The sequence below is a fragment of the Ambystoma mexicanum genome, chromosome 2p (assembly GCF_040938575.1).
Source record: "Ambystoma mexicanum isolate Mex_15411 chromosome 2p, UKY_AmexF1_1, whole genome shotgun sequence".
NCBI lineage: Eukaryota > Metazoa > Chordata > Amphibia > Caudata > Ambystomatidae > Ambystoma > Ambystoma mexicanum.
The window spans coordinates 402,533,701-402,552,837 of NC_090923.1; positions in this window are offsets into that span (position 1 = coordinate 402,533,701).

Genomic DNA, 19,137 nt, shown 5'->3' on the forward strand with positions numbered 1-19,137 from the left:
ACATCTTTGAGTATGAGAAGTGTGTTTCCACTCTCCACATGTCATAAAAGTTCTCATGACTATATTTGTATAGAATGATGTAGTCAGCTTACGTAATGTCTTAATTTATTCAATAAGAAAATGAACAATTTTCTTTTCATATGAAAACCTTTTTTTAATTATTACTTATACTTTACAAATAAACATGTTACCACATATCTAGATTTTGGTTTCACACTTCTCCAAAGATTTGTAGAAACTTGAGAGTGGTACATGTTCCTATATATACCCTTTTTCCTCTGTTTCAAATTAAAAGCACATTTGCTATCTTTTCTTCTAAAAATATTTTATTTTTTACTAGCTTACTAATAGATTTGATACATGTTTTCTTTTCTTACTTTCACTAACAACATTCTCGGTTCCATCAATGTGTTAATTTGGGACATCTGCAATTTGAAATTGCATATTTTAAAAAAGTTAAATCGATAACAGGTATTGTTGTATGATCTACACTATTTGTATCTACAGATTTAAGAACACTACTTATTAAAAATATTATACTTCAAAACTTCACTTCCCTGCACACACATCATTCTTATGGCACGTTGTTTTAGCTTTCTTGAGGGCATCTCACAAAAAAGCTGTAAAAAAAGAAATTGGGATAGTGAAGTTCAGTCATTGTGTTTCATTATATTTTGAATACATAACATGAATGGTTCTTTAAATAACAGGTATTCTGTATATTTAGGTTTTTGATATAATACACTTTAGGTATTACTTGGAAAGTAGGGTTTTCCATATTTAATTGCAATGTTATCTGAAGAGGGTTCAAAGGTTAGCACATGTTATGCTATAGTTATGCATCCCTTATTATGATTTCTAAGGCTCTTCAACAAATGGTCACTATCAATTATACAATTACCTCATGTTTCATGCAGTCTTGCCATCGTGAAAAGGTACTGTTCCAACCACAAATGCATCACAAAATAGGAACCTTAATTACCATCTATTCAAACTCTACGTTGCTCCTCTTGTTTACACTACATGCAGTCCTTTACACACTTCCGCCAGTAATATGAGGCTAATCTACAAGAAATATGTCAGCCTACTAAACAAAACACATTCCTTCACCAGTAGTTTGAAAGAAGGGCATGTGCTCTTCTCTCTCTACATCAATTGATCATTATTAACTAAAGCTGCAAACTGGGCATCTTATGTCTGAGCACAGTAAAAATGTAATACATTAGAATAATGTCTTAATTCACATTCATAAAGGTGGTGCACGATAATCTGTTACACAGCTTTGCTTTGATGTACCAGCCTACCAGTCATGCATCTATGCTGTGTCCTTAACTCATAGGGAAGGTTATAAAAGACGAAAGCTGCAAGATAATGCACTGCCAGTTAGTTCCACCCAACTCCAGGCATTATGCCTTACAAGCCTCTACTTAAGCACAGTAGGCCAGCTTTAGGCACACATCATTGAGTATACTGCTGCTCACATAACTGTGCCCTCCCACACCCTTGCTCCTCCCCCCACCCACTTAATCAGTCCTCCTTGTGTGCCCTCATCAAAGAACATGCAAAGTCGAGCACCTCACCTGTTTGCACCTATTCAAACATCATAGGGCCAATGGCCTTACCCACTATCCAGTATTTCACCTACAAACTAATCACTATTTCTGCTACTCAAAGAAATATATCAGCATGTAAGTCCTCCATCCACTACCCATCCCCACTCTCACTAGGGTTTGAACGGCCATGTACCCTGGGAAGCCCCAGAAAGTTACCCCAGCAAACCTCATTAATAATACCTCTGCCCAATCCCACTGAAAATGTCTTCAGTAATACCTAACATAATGTAACCATAACTTCAGAGTACAATTCCTAAACCACTTCTAAAGAGAATAAATGTTCACTGGAAACTTACCAATTAAATTTTACTTTCCCTGTAACATGGCAGAATTCATAAATTACGACAAATAAAAAGAAAAAACATTTCCCAACATCAAAACCAATTTAGCATTTATCGGCTGCAGTCCTTCTTAAGACTTTAAAAGCATCCACAAATCTAACACAAAAGTTGTTAGAAATATGGAAACATAATGAAGAGCTTGATATACAACTTCAAAGCACAAACACAACACCATTATTGTTCAAGGTTAGATGTATGCTGCTTGTTTAATTATAAAAATTACAATGCATCCGTATTCATTTTACATCTCCCTATATCAGTACATTGTGTAACAAAATATGAGATTACATAGCATGGAACCCAAATGGGTTCCTGCCTTTCCAAAGCACACCATTTCCACGCAAATTGTGAAACTGCCAAATATGGTTGCTAATTACTATTGCTAAATTAATACCAACAATTAAATATAAAATGGAATTGGAAATACTGCAATATAAAAGAATTCCGCAATATAAAAGAATTCCCCATGGAGACTTCTCCTCTAAGGGCTTCAGTAATGTGTGATGTTATTCTGCAACTCATATAGCGTAAATAAGATAAGAAAAGTAGAGTTTCACTAGGTAGGCATTAGGTTTGTCAGGTTGTGAACTATCACTGGTTTGCACAGTACATTTTTTTGAATAATCCTAAATGAAAATTGAGCTAATCTTGTAAGCCACGGTACCCATTTCTTTCATAACCCAACAATTTGTAATAAAGCATGCACATATTAAGAGACATATATGCATAAACTATGTATTTGCAAGGTCATATCTATATAGAAACAGTCAAGCATATTGTATACAGTACTGCATAAAATCAAAGTGGAAAACTATAAGACCCTACCCACTTAGCCAGTATGAATTCACCTTCTTCACTTTGCTTCATAATTCCTTACAAACATTTTACCTGGTGTATTTTGTCTGACATACCAAGGACTTTGCTAATAACTGCCATGCTCTAGTTGTATCTTCACAGTACAATTCCTGAACCACATCACGGGAGAAAAAATGTTCACTTCAAACTTACCAGTTCAAATTACCTTTCCCAGTGAGCTTACAGAATCCACAAATCTCCACAAATAAGCAAAAGAAGATTGTCAAACATCATAACCAACTCAGCATTTGTCAGGTACACTGCCTCATAAAACTCAAATTTAAAAGGCACATTCAAACATTTATACAATTCTAACACAGTAGTAATCATCAATATAGGGTAACCGAAATCACTTTAATATCCAACTACCAAGCACATACACAGCTGCAATATTTTTGAAGAATACAGTTATGCTGCTTGGTTGACAGTAGGGTTTCTTATGCACGCCTATTCATATCACATCTTCCAATGTCAGTGAGAAACCACCTTTAATTGCAAATATATTTTTGTCACACATAGCCATAGCATAACATGTGATACTGCTTCATCACTCTCCTAAGAACACTGAACTCCAACATGGAAAACCCTACTTTCCAAGCAATACATATAGACTTGACTAAAGCAGACACCTAAACATACTTATCTTAGAATGACATAGTTCATAATATACATAAAATATAGAAAAACACACAATCACTCACCTTCAGCTGCTCCAAATAATGAACAGATCTTCATAACAGCCAAACACAGAATATGTGCACACTCTGACTTCTAGAATTAGAATGCCAAAAGTTCACAAACAGGTCACTTTCTTAGCTTTCAGAAATCAATATCACAAAAAGAGGACCGTAGAAAGCAAACAAATAAATACAGCCTATAACAGTCATTAAACCCCAACACAATCCTTCCAAAGAATACTTTGTAGAACATCATCAAAAACAATGAAATGAAAACGTTTTTCTTAATTTGTGCTGTAAAACACATATTGCAAAGATTTCAAATTTAAATCACACTTGCCTTGAGATGAGAACATATAAGCAGAAACTCATGTACAAATCTGTGCTAAAACATACATAAAATAATATGATCATGGCACCAAAATACAAACAGCTATAACCGTGGGTACAATCAATGGGCTGATACACGTGGCTACCAAAGCCTGCCAGAAAGTACAATGTGCAATTGGAACGTTCATAGCCGCGGATCAAGTCAACCGCCGGTAGTTGTGGCTACCTGTAACATTTTTACAGATTCAAAAAGATATATTGACAAGGTGTGAAAATTCAAACAACATTAAGGTACAAATGAGGGCATAGAATCATGAACACATGTAAAGTTGTGTAGTGTAACATCAATGAAACAACATGATCAATGCACAGAAATTGGAATCGCCTTGCCTAAGGCGATTGTCATAGATGTGGCTACACCACCAAAAAATACATGATTTCCCATTGGCTTAGTGGTAGCCACGGTTATAGACCATCTGACAGGGCATGACATTTCATTGACTGCAGCCGTAACAGCAGTTATTATTTTTTTTAAATGCATCAAAGGTTGTTTCCATTTCCAATACACTTAAATCGTTATCTGCGTGGCTCTTGAGCCTTTGGGTTATTTTACCAATATATAACCCAAAAATATATTTTCAATCAGATAAATACTCTTCACGTCGATTATAATTAAAGATATTTTGCAACATTTCTCTGTGCTCTGTCTTTAGATGATCAATTCCTTTTTTTCTTTTCCCGGAGAGATAAAAACCTGTGCTCCCTGTCAAAATATGTATACACAATTGCAACATAATCCTCTCATTTCAAAAACTCAATCTAAAATATTATAGAACCAAAAAAAAACATTGTAAACCAATGCTTTGACAACACATCACCTGTGTCCTCAACAAAACACTGTACTCCATTCTTAAAATTCTCAAATTCTCCAGTCTTCTGAAGAATCAAAATCTTCACCTTCTAAAATTGGCAAACAAATATAACACAAAAAATAGCACAATCTCATATAACTACACCTCACTCTTAAGCAACACAAATATACTATATAGAAACACTCTTAATACAATGATACAGAATAATCTACAGTTGTATTCGCAAATAAAAACATCACTCTAAAAAATAAATTCTCAACAATTCAACAGCATCTGAGGTACTTGACATCCTATTGGCAGCCACCCACCACACAATGAACAGCCAATCAGAAAGTAAATACAAACCTTCCACCTTCTCTCCTCATGAACTTTTCCTCCATTGCTAATTTATGTCTGAAGTTGCAAACAGTATTTCTTTCTACCAGACTAAAATGGAAAACTACATGCAATAGCTGGAGAACAATTATCCTACAAAGGAAGACATTTAAAAAGAAGACGCCGAAGAAAATGAACCAGAGGAAAATACACCACATTGAGGATTGTGTAGGTCTAATTCTTTATATTTATGTAAAATTAGACTAACAATAATATTTTAAGGCACAAATATTAGTCATCAAACACATATACATTATCTACCTACTTTCTAATGACTATACAACCAACACAAATATTGCTAAAGTGATATATATCTTCAATTGTTTAAAAATATTTCAAAATATTTTCAAATAGAGGAAGAAGTCGTTCAAGTATCACAAAGAATCAAATAAGAAGCACCACAAGAACTACCCATGAAACGAATCATGGATTCATTAAAAATAATTAAGCCAACTATTAATTAATGTTCAAAAAGAAGTAAAATCAATCATAAGGACATTGAAAATGTAAGACAAATCATGCACAGTAAATATTTAGATAATTGGGCAAAAGAAGAAGACATACGATGTGTTCCAACTAAAAGAAAAAGAAAACCCACAACCATTTTTCCCCCCAAATAAACGTGTTTTCAACAAACCTTGCATATTGATTTACCTTTTTCAAGTATGTATAGTTATATGTATTATTAATGAAGTATTTCAAATGTTAAAATAACTGTTCACAAAAACTACACTCAACGCGGCCCACATGTTATTTTTCTTTCTAAAAATGTTCCATAACCGCGGCTACATTAGTGTGGGTATGGTATAGCTCTGGACACACACCCCAGGGTCATTGCTACTCATAAAGGCAACCATAAATATACCAATGGTGCTACATTTGCAGTAGGCGCGGCTATAGGAGTGTATGTATTTTTAAGTAACTGACATAGAATATGAATAATAAACACGACAGTTAAAAGAGTACATAAAATAATTACGTAAAGTACATAATAACTCCTCACTCAAAGCCACTGCTAGAGTTCATTGACTTTTTTTCTAGCCATGGATACAATATTACACCACAGAGAGCAGGTCACAGAGATTTTTGGATCAATATCGACATAATAGATCAGTCCTACAGGATTGACCAACGTACCGTGGCTACCACCTCCCCAGTCATGGCAGCGGTTAACCATGCCTCCAATATGCAATGGCACATTGGACTACACCATAGCCGTGGTTAAACATCTATGTTTAAAAAAACATTTAGGGGCCAATTCATGGAATCCAGCGCAGATGTATCGCACGCGCCTCACGCAGAGCGGGAGTGTGTGCCGTGTGTGTGCTAGGCGCAGCACAATACAGCTTTTTCGCGCACCGTATATACATGGATTTCCCAAGCCATTACCAGCCATGGCACAGTGAACATTCAGCAGCGCCAGTTACACCTCCAACACCGCACCACTCATTGTGCAGGAAAAAGCCAGTGAAATTACCAATGTGGCGCAAAGGCCACGCGCTACCGTTGGCCCAGCAAACAGCCCCTCTGCATTGTAATTGTGTGAAAAATTGGAGCGTACCCCATTTGCGGCAGTGAAATTGCATGCAAATGACCTTGCACACACCCGCGAAATCCTGTACCCGGCTCATGGCAGTCAAATCACATGAAAAGTGCCTTGCGAACCTCCACAAAATCGCGTACCCCACTCGCCCCAGTCTAATCGCGTGTAAAGTGCCTTGCATACCCCCACGAAATCCTGTACCCCACTCGCGCCTATCACATTGTGTGAAAAGTACCTCACGTACCCCCATGAAATCCCATACCCTGCCTGCACCAGCCATATCGCGTTAAAGGGGTGCGTGTGTGGTGACAGGTGTTGGGGGCCACCTGTGGTGTGGGCTGCCTGCGGGGCATTGTCATGCGTGTTGGGAGTCCCCTGTGGTATGCTGCCTGCGGGGCACAGTCATGGGTGTTTGGGGACCCCTGTGGTGTGGGCTGCCTGCGGGGCACAGGCATGGGTATTGGTGGTCCCATGTGGTTGGACTGCCTGTGGGGCATGGTCACGGGTGATGGGCTGCCTGTGGGGCAGGGGTTCTGTTGCTGGGGTGACCACCTCTACAGAACCTCCTACTCCAGACTGTGGCAGGGATGTGATCTCCACCAGACTGGCTGCAGTGGCTGGGGCAAGTCCCAAGGGGGCCCTGGTGGCATGTGGGCCAGAAGACGGCATGGAGTAACACTGGCACATAGTCCATGAGGAGTAGGAGGGGGTCACAGCAAGGCCCTGCACATGTAGGAGAACCGCAACAATGAGCCATCCTAGCCAGTCCAGGATGGCACAGACCTGTTCATGATGGCATGCGTGGTCCCACAAGGAAGCATGCACATCATCACAAATGACGCCTGTGTGCATCGAGACACCAACTAGGACCAACTCAACCTTGTTGCGGATTGCCTGGTCCTCAGATGGAGGAAGGTCAGTTGACATGTACTCATCCTCTACCTGTGGTACGGTCTGGAGTGAGGCATGCGTGCCGTTGCACAGTGATGCAGTCACAGGATCAGGGACAGGATTAGGCACAGGCCCCTTCGCGGCGACCTGCGCTGCCTCCTGCCCCTGCCCCTGGACTGCATCAATTGCACCAGTGGCATTAACCCCTCCAGGCCCCATGTGCGGGTCTGATGTGGCCTCCTCCACCACCTCAACAAACACCGGCATGGATGCCTCTGCACCGTATTCTGCACTGGATTGTCCCTGTGGTGGCTCACCTGCCCCTTCCACTGCCGAGGAGCCCACGTCCAACCTCGCCCTCTTAGACATCCCCTTGGCAGCAGCGGCCATAGTTGCGGACACAGCACCAGTCCCCTCACTCCTGGAAGATGTCGTAACCTGGGAGGATGACTGGGTCCTGCGTCTCCGGCTGGGGGAGGAATCCACGCCGCTTGGCCCCACAGCGCCGTCTCTGCCCTCTTCCTCCATCGTCGCTGTAGATAGGGAGACATTAAACACAAGCATCAGGGTACTGAACAAATGTCTGCTAGACACAAAGCAAATGCACATGAGTGGCACTGTCATACATCATAACCATCATTACCCTCCAACACACCGGTCAGTGCAAGCAACACACATGCAGGAACAAGCATGGCACGTGCAACAGACATTTGTATCCATGTCCAAGGCATGTGTGAACATCAGGGGGGCTGAACCTCACATGCATCATGGGACATGCAGATCACATACACACACACCACCGGACAGTCATGCATCTGGCCATGGCTACCACCCGTCACAGTGCAGTAATGGACAACTAGGCTGAATCAGTCAATTCACGCAACGTGATGGTCATGTGCCATGCAACAATGGCCTTTTTCAGTCACACACACACCAATCAGACACACGCACATGTACACCATGCATGACCATGAAAGTGACATAAGCATCAATGTATCACACCCCAAACATGGCCAAGTCCAGACACAGCCATGCAAACATGTGTGCATCATCACACGCTGGTGCACATCATGCATTGCAACACAGACACCATTGATGTGGAACACGCTTGACTGGACTCACATGCAGCACTGTCATGTCCCTGCACACAGACATCCATACATGACAGAAGGCAAAGGTGCACACTCCAGCCACACCCCAAAATGCACTACGCTGGACAAGAACACATGGACACTTACCACTCAACTCCAGACGGGTCTGCAACAGTAGGACTTGGTGGTAAAACGCTGGGCGTATGCACTCCAAGACCCTCATCTGGTTGTTGCTCAATTGGGCCCGGTGCCCCACTTCATTCTCAGTCTTGACGAGGCATCAGGCCTTGTCGAGGGTCCTGGACCTGAAGTTCTCCCAGTGGTTCAGGACATGATTGTAGTCGCGGGTGCCACCCCTCCTCATTGATGGCACCCACAATGTCCTCCCAGATCCTCCTCCATCCTTCCTTGTCGTTGGGCGATGTTGATAAGAGGGCATCATAATGCCCCAGGACTTGCTCCACTAGGATGCCAACTGCATTGGCAGTGAAGCTGGCAGCCCTCTGCCACTGGCCCCAGATGGTGTTTGATCGGACATGGTGAGGGTGGGCAACTGCGTCCTGGGGCTGGGCTGTGGAGTGATGGTACAGCAGTCGGTAGTCTTCTGTGTCAGCAGAGGAGGTCTGAGCAACAGGATCCCTGGCAATGGCTTCTGTGCAGACACGAAGTTGCAGGGCACTTAGGCAGCAGGCACCCTGAGTGAGCTGGCATCAGCAGATGGCTCCTAGGAGGCAGCCTGGGGTGCTGGGGGAAGGTAAATGGCCTTGTGGGCAGGAGCCTGGTCTTCCGTGTGTTTTTGCCTGGCCAGCTTGATGCAGAGTGAATCCGCACGTGAAAAAACTGCACGTTAGCGTGTAATTCGAGGAAAGGCCCTTAGCGCATAAGTGTGTAAGTGAAGTGACGCACATGGGCTTTGCCTTCGGTAGGGGTTAAAGGTCTGCGTAGAACAACAGTTCGCTGTACGTGCTATTTGTGGGGACTGACGTCTGTGTTACTTCTTCTTGTGCCTTCACATGCAATCTCTTCACTGCGGTTACAGTTCGTACTTCTTGTTTGGCGGGGGAGTGGGCAACGCGAACACACGCATGTGTTTTTCTTTTCCATGCAAGGCAGACTGTTAGGGCGAATTCTCAGGAATGTGCTCATTTCCGTTACCTTTTGAGACCCCCAGCAACTTTGCTGGATTTCTAGGACTTTAATTTTTACCTGGGAAGAGTGTGGGCCTTTTTTAGCACTCTTTCATGTATTTTGATGTGTGTTTAACTTTTGCGTTCTTTGGATATGGCGTTTTTAGACAAACTCAATAAGCATCATATTTTTCTTGTGTGTCACACAGCACCTTCAGAGCAGTGGCACAGGAATGTCTTTCAGACTTCCCAAGGTTTAAATACCTTCTCTGAGACTGACTACTGTCTCCAGGTGCATGTAAAGTTAAATTGACTTTGCTAGTCTTTTTAAATTCATAGACCCAGCACAAACTATCTTCATATAGAGTGCTGGAGGGGTTGCCTAGCATACCGTATGTCTAAACACTTATGTAACAGTCAAATATTACCCTTTCCTCTTAAAATGGCTGATGGCAGTGGTTTTAGAACAAACTACCATGATTTTTCCCGACCGCGAACACCGCTAGCTAAAAATCGGGTCAGCCATGTTTTTCAATATGGTGCCCAAGACCCCTCTCTAAAAACAGACTCCGGTCATCTTTTTTTGCAGTTTCTTTTAGGAAAGGTCCTTCAAGTGTTTGTCTCTGCGCGCCAAACCAAGTTTGGTCCCTTTGTTTGTTGGCCTTTGGCGGGTTTCAGTGAAGAAGCCCTCCTCTGGCGCCTGAGTGTCTGGAGTGGACAGGATGTGAGGGAGGTGCCCAAAACTCCCTGTGCTTAGTCTCCTAGGAGACCTGAATGTACTCTGGCATTATTGGCTGGCTGACTGTCTGGCAAGGACAGCCACCCTGCTGGGTGAATGACAGCTAGGCTGGAATGAATGGGAGAAAACTGTTTAAAATCAGGTCTCTGGGACTTGGAAGGCAGAGTCGACCACTGGAATGAAAAACGAAGGCGAGCTGAAGGAAGACGACTGCTGCAACTCTTGGACCATTGGTTCACCCGGTGAAGCCCTGCTGCGGGTCTGAATTGCCTGAAACTCCCTTGAAAGAGAAGCCCCTTCAAGGACGACTTCTTCCCTTGAGCTGGTGGGAACAACCAACTCGCAAGCCACCTGGAAACCGTCTCCATACTGGTCGAATTTTCTTCAGAGTGCTGTTGAAAACAGGAGAGCCAGTGAGAAGGATACCAGTTTGTAGTCTTTAAGGCATTCATACCTTAAAACCGACATTTAGCCAAACATGTGGCTTCTTCTCTGGACATTGCAGGAACCTCCCGACGTCCTCTTTCTGTCCCCACGACTGAAGCTCAGGAACAGCGAGATCTGCAGGAACTGCCAGGAACAACTGCCTCAGCTACAGCTTTTCTTCATCCATAAGGTACTCTGAAAACACAGTGTGGAAATCCTTTGTGCAGCGGTGAAAGTTTGTGAAACTTTCCCCACTTTGGAGTCTTGTTCTCTCCTAATCTGACATAGAACTCTTTTCCTGGCAAACTACTTCTAAGAACTTTGGCAAAGACTCAGCCGTTTACAACCAGAACTGTGCTATCCCATCCAAGACACTGAACCATTGACTTTGGCCCAGGCCTATTGAATTGAACTGCCTCTTGTAGTGAACTGAGACTATTTGCCCTGCCTCTGAAAGTAATTGTGTTTCGATTCTTATAACCTTTGTCTTTTCTACCCCTTTTGAAAGTTACTGAAGTGACATTTTGGTCCCACTTCAGGGGAGCCTAACTTGTTCAGAAACTTATTGGTTGTGTACTGTAGTGTATTATAGTGTGATATTGCCCTGTTTCTTGCTAGTGGAATGTTTTCTAACGGAATGTGTGAATAAATGTCTATTACTTTACCAAGAAACCTTGAGTAAGTGTTTGTTTGAACTACTGTGAATACAAGTCCTTTGTGTAACATCTTGTACTGCTCACATCCCTCTTGAGATGAGCATGGCTGCTCAGCCACTGCTACCACATAACTGTGTAGTACAGGCTTATACCAAAGGTGAGATTGTGCTTACACCTGTAGTCTTAATTGTGTGTAGTGTTCCCAAAGGGCACTGCATGTAATTCTGCCTAACACAGACGGTGAGTTGCGCCCGCTTTTTTTCCCACTGTGGTTGGCCCTCTGTGTCACGTACCCCATTTTCAAGGTAGCAGTACCCTGCATGTTCCATGCGTACACATTTTATGTGTTCCTGGGTGCCACAGCATACTGCAGGATGTTTATTCCACGCACGTGGGCTACTGGGGGAGTTGTGTGCACTTTTGTTTTGTTTTCTGGTGTGCCTGAGCATTGCGTGACCTGTCATGTTTGCCCAGGGGTCACAGACAGCCTCGCAGGAGCACAGGGGTGTGTCCACCATCACGTACCCTGCCCCCTATACCCCGATTGCCATGGACAATTGTTGTGTGCACCTCCCATTCGCACTAGTGCATCAGTTCAATGTTTGGGTGGCCACCAAAAGGTAAGGGCAGCAAAGCAGGGCGACCTCCCAGAGGTGGGCGTGTTGGGGCACATGGCCAGGGTGGCCAGAGAGTCGAGGGAGGCAGAGGTAGCCGCGGTGGGGGACATGGCCAGGGTGTTCCACAGGAGCAGGATGTCCCGCCACATGCTGGGACAGCCATGCCACCACCCCCCGCAGACATCAAAGGCTCCCATCTGACCCGACAGGCAGTATCATCTGCCGTCACGGGCCCCCTACCACCATCAAGGCTCAGGGTCAGGCAGCGTGGGCTGCATTGGCATAGGAGGACTCCCAGGCAGATTTCCAGGTCAGGAAGGTCAAGCCATGTGTGTCTAAGGTTGCTGTGACCAAGCCACATGTATCTGGGGGCTGTGGTGACATCTGCTGCCTGAGCAGCCAGGTGGTGGAAGTTGCAGGGGCAGATGCAGCCAACACCACCCTGGCTGTTAGTCTGCCAGCCAGGACTGTGTCATTCACAGCCCTTGGCACTGAGGCAGTTGTGCGCTGGGTCCTGGCGACACCACCCAGCAGCCAATGACTCAAGTCAGGCCTTCCGTCCTCATGCCATTGCCTACTCCCATTGGCCAGTCCACCAGTGCCCCTGCCCCTACTGACCAGAGTGGCAGTAGCCTCTCAGGGTCCGCACAACCTGTCAAGAGGAGGAAGCATGTTTCTGCGCAAGAGGCTGGGACCCCAGACACGGCTCAGGCCCCTGGCTCATCAAGGAAGAAGAGTTTCAATAAAGTGGAACTGGACGCACTTGTGGGCTACGTGTCGGGACACGAGCATGAAATGCTGGTGGGGCCAGGGTACCATACTACGCCAGCTCACCATAAGGCCCACTGGCAGTGCATTGCAGAAAGTGTCAGCGCCATGGGATTTGAGAAGCGCACAGCTGCTGATTACTTTAAGAGTTGGACTGACCTCCGACGCTGTCCAAAAAACTAATTAGGCCTCAACTCTGGTGACTGGCAGTGGGCCAGCATCAGTGGATGATGTAGTCACTACTCATGAGGAAATATCTTCAGGGTTCATCGATGAGGCTCTAATAAGTGGGAGGAATGCCATATTATGATGCAACGTCCAGTGAGTGTAGATGCGTGTGTGTCCATCCCATGTGTGTTTCGCTTGTGTGATGTGTTGTGATTGACTGCCAGTTCAGTGCCATGTGTGACTCATGCAATGCTTGACTGCTGCGTGCTTGTTGTGATGCAGTCTGCATGCAGGTCATGTGCTGCACACAGAGCCAATCCTCCTCTACACACCTGCACCCTCCTTACATGCAAGACACTCGTTAGCCTCTCTTGTCCATATCCTTGCTCCCAGACATGTTTCCTGATAGCCTGTGCTGATCTTCCACTCAACACTTGGCCTATGTTGTAACATGACTGAGGTCTCTGTGAGGTCATCCTGCGAGCTGGTCCCCCTTAGGGGCATGCTTCCTTGCCTCTCTATCCCCCAGCAGCTCACTGTCTCCATGGTACTGGTGATTCACATGTTGGACTCAATAACTGGCCTGACCATTAATTCTGTGTATATGTCCACTTCCCTCTTCAACTCTGCCAGACCTGTACTGTGTGTTCACTCATGGACCATGTGCATTCCCAGCAAGCCCCTATGGGTGCTTGTCAAGCTACTCATTCTACTCCATCTCCGATATTTCATGCGTCTCATGGTATTTGGTCATCCCTTTCATGCTCACTCAGGGTCAATGCCTCATCACGCACATTCTTTGGGTGTCCTCGTCTGTCTCGAGTGTAGGACTCCCTCTGTTACAGCCTCCCTGCCTCTATGCAACTGTTGTTGTAGCTTCTCCGTGTCTTGGTGACCTTCTTATGATTACTCATGAGTTGTGCTTTCTGTCCTCCTCTCATCCACTGTAGTCTCAGATGACTGAGGTAATGCAATAGACACCTGGTCACACTGTCTGCTACAACACAGTACTCTGGGGTCCACCATTCTGAGACATGCACTGCCTCCCAGCCATTCCCCGAATGGGTGGGGGGGGGTTACTGTATCCCAACAATCCACTGCCAACACTTTGCACATGATGACTGCAATTGCCCTTACACTGCCATCATCACACAGCATTGACATGACTGGGTTTGTGTTTCGATTTACAGTTGAGACCGTACACATGTACTGCACTGCACTCACACACTTCTGAGCCCTGTTTCAACCTTCTACATGCCTATTAACTTGTGTGATGTTAAGGTGATCTAGCATTTATGTATCCATGTGCCCTCCTTCACTGTATTGCAACACACTGGCATTGTTGCATCCTCTGACATTGTGTGCTTTTTGTCATGGTGATTGACATGTAATGTATGGTGACATGCTTTCTACATGGGCCACAGACAGTACTATTTGACTTCCATCTGGAGCTGGTTGACAGTTTTGCCATGCCTATGCTACGTGCCATATGTTTGTTGGCATATGTCATTTTTGTGTGAGGTCTATGCAATGCAGGAGCTTGTGTGTGATGCAGGTGCTATGCAACATGCAGTATATGTGTAGGCTTCACATTTGACACACATCCATGTCTGCTTTTAGGGTCCCCTTCCATTTAATTTCCACTGCATGCATGCCGGAGGTTGTGTCATGTGTGACATGGCTGCTTCATGTGTTGGCTGTCAATATTGTGATGTCTATGTGTATGGTATTTGCTGGTGACATGTGTGCTCATGTGTTTTCTTGTTTTCTTACAGGTGATGAGGCACTGGAAGCAGAGGAGGAGGAGGAGATGGCACAGATGGTGGAGGGTTCAGGGCACCAACCAAGCACCAGTGGAGGACGTGGTGTGGTAGGCCATGAGCATCAATTGGTGCTCCAGACAATCCTGTCCCGGACTGGCTCTGGGTACACCTCTAAGGATCTCTTTGACTCTGATGCTGAGTCGGATTTTCATCAATCCATGCCGTCGCAGGTGAGTGATTCTGCAGTGGATGCTGTTCTGCCCGAAACACTTGTATTGGGGGTAGAACACTCAAGGCGCCAGTCAGTGTTGGAATGTACGCCTGTGGTGGTTATGGGTGCAGGGTCACACTCCACACCAGTTGCTCCTGTTCCTGGGGCAGCAGATCAACGGAGAAATCCAGTCCTGCAGCCACAGGCAGTGCCAGTGCGCAAGGACCACGGCTCCTTGGGTCAAACAGATCTGGTGGATGGCAACGCGGTGGCCGTGCGCCACCAGGGAAAACTGTGTGGGAGAATCACATGTATGCCATTGCACAGCAACAGGGTGCAACTATTGAGATGGCGGCTCAGGGCATGGAACGTATGGCCAATTCCATTCTCCCCCCTAGTAGGCAGGTGGAGCTCCAGCAGCAGGCAACGCAGTCCACGTGCTGCTCACACAGGCTGGACACATTAGCCACCAACAGGGACCGACAGGATGAAATGGAGGATCTGCGCACAGCCATGGCTGCTGAGGCAGAGGCCCACAGGGAAGCCCTGAGGGAAGAGAACATCTCCCTCAGAAATACCCTGGCTACACTTTTGATGGGCCACGGTACACAGGCAGAACAGTGGATTGGGCAGCTGGAATCCACCATCTTGGCTAAACTCCATGCAAGGTCTGTCCGCCACGTGAGGCCTTGCAGGCACTTACTGTGCAGCGTAGTGATCAGGGTGTTGCAGGGGACTGCAGCACTTGCTTTTTATTTTATTTTATTGCCTGAATTGAATACCACCAAAGGTTCATACTTTTGGTGTTCTAACCTTTGGTGGCTTGCATTTACGTCCTTTTGGTATTGTTGGATATTTTGGATCAGTTTTTTCGTCGGAGTCCGTGTATGAGCAAATTGTCTCTGGCCTGTTTCCAGTTGGCACGGTGCACTTTGTGTCAGTTGTGTCATGTGTTGTGAATTTATTTTGGAGTTTTCACATTGCATGCCATGGCATGGTGTGTCGGGCGGGTGACAAGGGGTTGAGGGGGGTTTAGGTGACATACCAGGGTTTTGCTGTGCTGTTTTGCATGGGGATGGTGGCAACTGTAGCTTGCATGTGTGCCTTTTGGTCACACAGGATTTTTTTTTGTTTAACATTTTAACTGCCATGGGTTATCCCCCAGTGCCAAGGCCTTTTTTGGTGATTTTGGTATTTTGCCATTCAATGCCTTCTAACGTTTTCTGTATCATTAACCCCTAGCCATAACGAGATATCTTGTCCTTGGCAACAGGGAGGTAATGCCATGGATGAGATGGGTGGTAAGGGTGTGACAGTTGACTGTCCCTTTGTCATCATCGATTGTCACCTGGTATGTGCCAGGCCTGTGTGAATTTCACAGGGGTGGGATTTTAGGTGAAAAATGTAGCCACAAGCTGGGTACGGGCTGCCTTGCCACATGCCCTTTCCCCTCCCATGCGCAGCGGTCGTGCATGTGGTTGGGGATGTGGGGGCACCACCATGTCCACCGGTAAGCCCCACCATGTTGCAACGTTGTGCAAGACACATGCTGCCACAATGATCATGCACACTACTGGGGGTGCATATAGTAGCTGCCCACCAGAGCGGCCGAGGAAACGGAAACGTGACCTGAGAACTCTGAATGTGTGCTCCACTATGCCCCCGGTTGCAATATGGGCTGCGGTGTATCTTACCTGGGGTGGTGTGGTGGGGTTCTGTATTGGGGTCATCATGTAAGTGCTCAGAGGATAGGCACTGTCCCCTGGGGAGGTGAAGATGGTTGTCATTAGTTGGGTTTGTGTGTGACATGCATGTGCACAGGCATTTGTACTCACCAATGAGCCATGTGTTGCCATGCCTCCCAGCTTCCAAATCCCGGTGTAGGGCTGACATTCTGAATATGAAACTGTCATGGGTGGACCCAGGATAGTTTGCATAGACAGATGTGATGATTCCCTTGGCATTGCATACAACCTGCACATTGATGGAATGCCAGTGCTTGTGGTTGCGATAGATGTGCTCAGTGGCCCTGGGTGGACGTAGGGCCACATGGGTGCAATCAATGGCACCAAGCACTTTGGGGAAGTGTGCCACCCTGTAAAAGTCCTGGTCCATGGCCTGCCTTTATGCAGGTGTTCTGGGCATGTATATGTGCCTGCGAACTGAGGGGCGTGCAGTCATGATTGCCAACACCTGGTGTAGGCAGCTTGGCTGCGTGGGCTGTGAGACGCCCCCAACTATGGCAGTTGTCTGCTGAAATGACCCAGTGGCCAAAAAATTCAGGTCATTGAGCCCCTTTTGCACAAGGTGGGTAATGTGAGGTCATCCTCCCACTCAATGCCCAGATCTAGGATGATATAAGGTGGAAACCTATACCTGCCATAGACCTGGACATCAGGCATCCCAAAAAGGCTTGCCCTGGGTAAAAAAATGCAGGGCCTGGCTATCCTCCTCCTCCCGTGGTGTCCCACAATAACTGCTGTGAGAAATGGGACATTCATCGTAGCTGTATATGCTTGTTTGCATGCATTTTTATGCTGCTTGGGGGCACTATGGCCTGCTTTCGCGTGGTGTACGTGTTTCGGGCTTTGCGTGTATTTTGGCACATGCGGGTTTGCCCTGTTCAATTCCATGAATACATGTTGTTAGCGCATGTGTGGGCGTTGCGAGGATTTCGCAGCGGAACTTCCCCCATAACGCCCACATTTTCACGTGTTGTTCCCCATTCCGTGTGTTCCGCCCCCTTTTTAGGTGTGTGCGCTGGACAGTGTGCGCCTTCTCTGGGCATCTCATGCAGGGCTTCCGTGATGTCACAAAGACGTGTGGAAGCTGTGTGATTCGGCGCAGGTCGAGGGTAGGTTGCGCACAATGTGTTCCATGAATACGGGAACGGGCGCTTGCGCGCATTTCACATGCATGCACTGCGATTTTCACGCTTGCACCCCCAATTTCTGTGGAAATTTATTCCATGAATTACCCCGAATATTGCTAAATACAAAACAAATTTTAATTACATGTACACACATTATAATCACATGATAGCTCAGTCCCTGAGCACTACCAAGTGTTGTATACAAAGTACAAAACTATTCAGAAACAAAAACAGGTATTCAATAATCATAAATTCCTCCAGTGCCACATTCGAGTTACAATCTAAACAATTGGTACAGCTTAATGGTACAAATCAACTAACATGATTTTCCTTGAATACCAATGCGTTTTGGATACCTCAAAGTATCTATTTGCAGAGCTTTAAACTGTCCTTCTTTGTTGAAGTATTAACTTAAATTGTTTCAGTCTACCTACAATAAGCAGTATCCTGTTATTAACATATATGAATTTTAATATTTTGCATCACACTATTCAGTTAGCTACAAAGATAATAAGACTAACCTCGTATTTTCCACAGATCTCTATGTTCCAGTGTGACCTGTAACAAAATACAAACTATTACTAGACTAATAACGTCTAGCTACTGAGTAAATATTCCCAACATTACTGCATCAAATCATAATGACACACTGGCCCAGTTCCTAGGTGTGCAGTCAAACTGGTTACTCATACGTTTTCAATAATGGCCAACAAAGTGACAATTTTGCCCTAATACTGCTCGGTATCTGACAGTACCCCTTAGTTTTTAACATATAAATGTATCAAGGGTTTGATTGATCAACGCTACCTGTGTTTCCTATACTATGCATAGCTCTGTATACAACAAAGTCTGGGACGTCAGTCTCGTAAGCCTTTGTTGAACGAAAGCAAAAACGAGTTTGAAAATTGGACTCTCTTCTTAATCTATCCAATATTAGACAGGCGGCCCACCAGCACTGACTAGCGATAGGACCCTGTAGTGGTAGGGACAGGTAGAACTTCCTCTGTCCTTTATTTTGACCTACTGTTTAGTTGCTTGATGACAGGCCCATGCATTTTCTGTTGATATCTGTACAATACATCACAAGTCTATACACATTATTCTACAGCACGACAGGTAAGCATTGTCCCCCCTCGTTCTCATACTTTTTGAGACATATAGGTCTAATCATGAGCATCATATATGCTCATTGGCGCACTGAC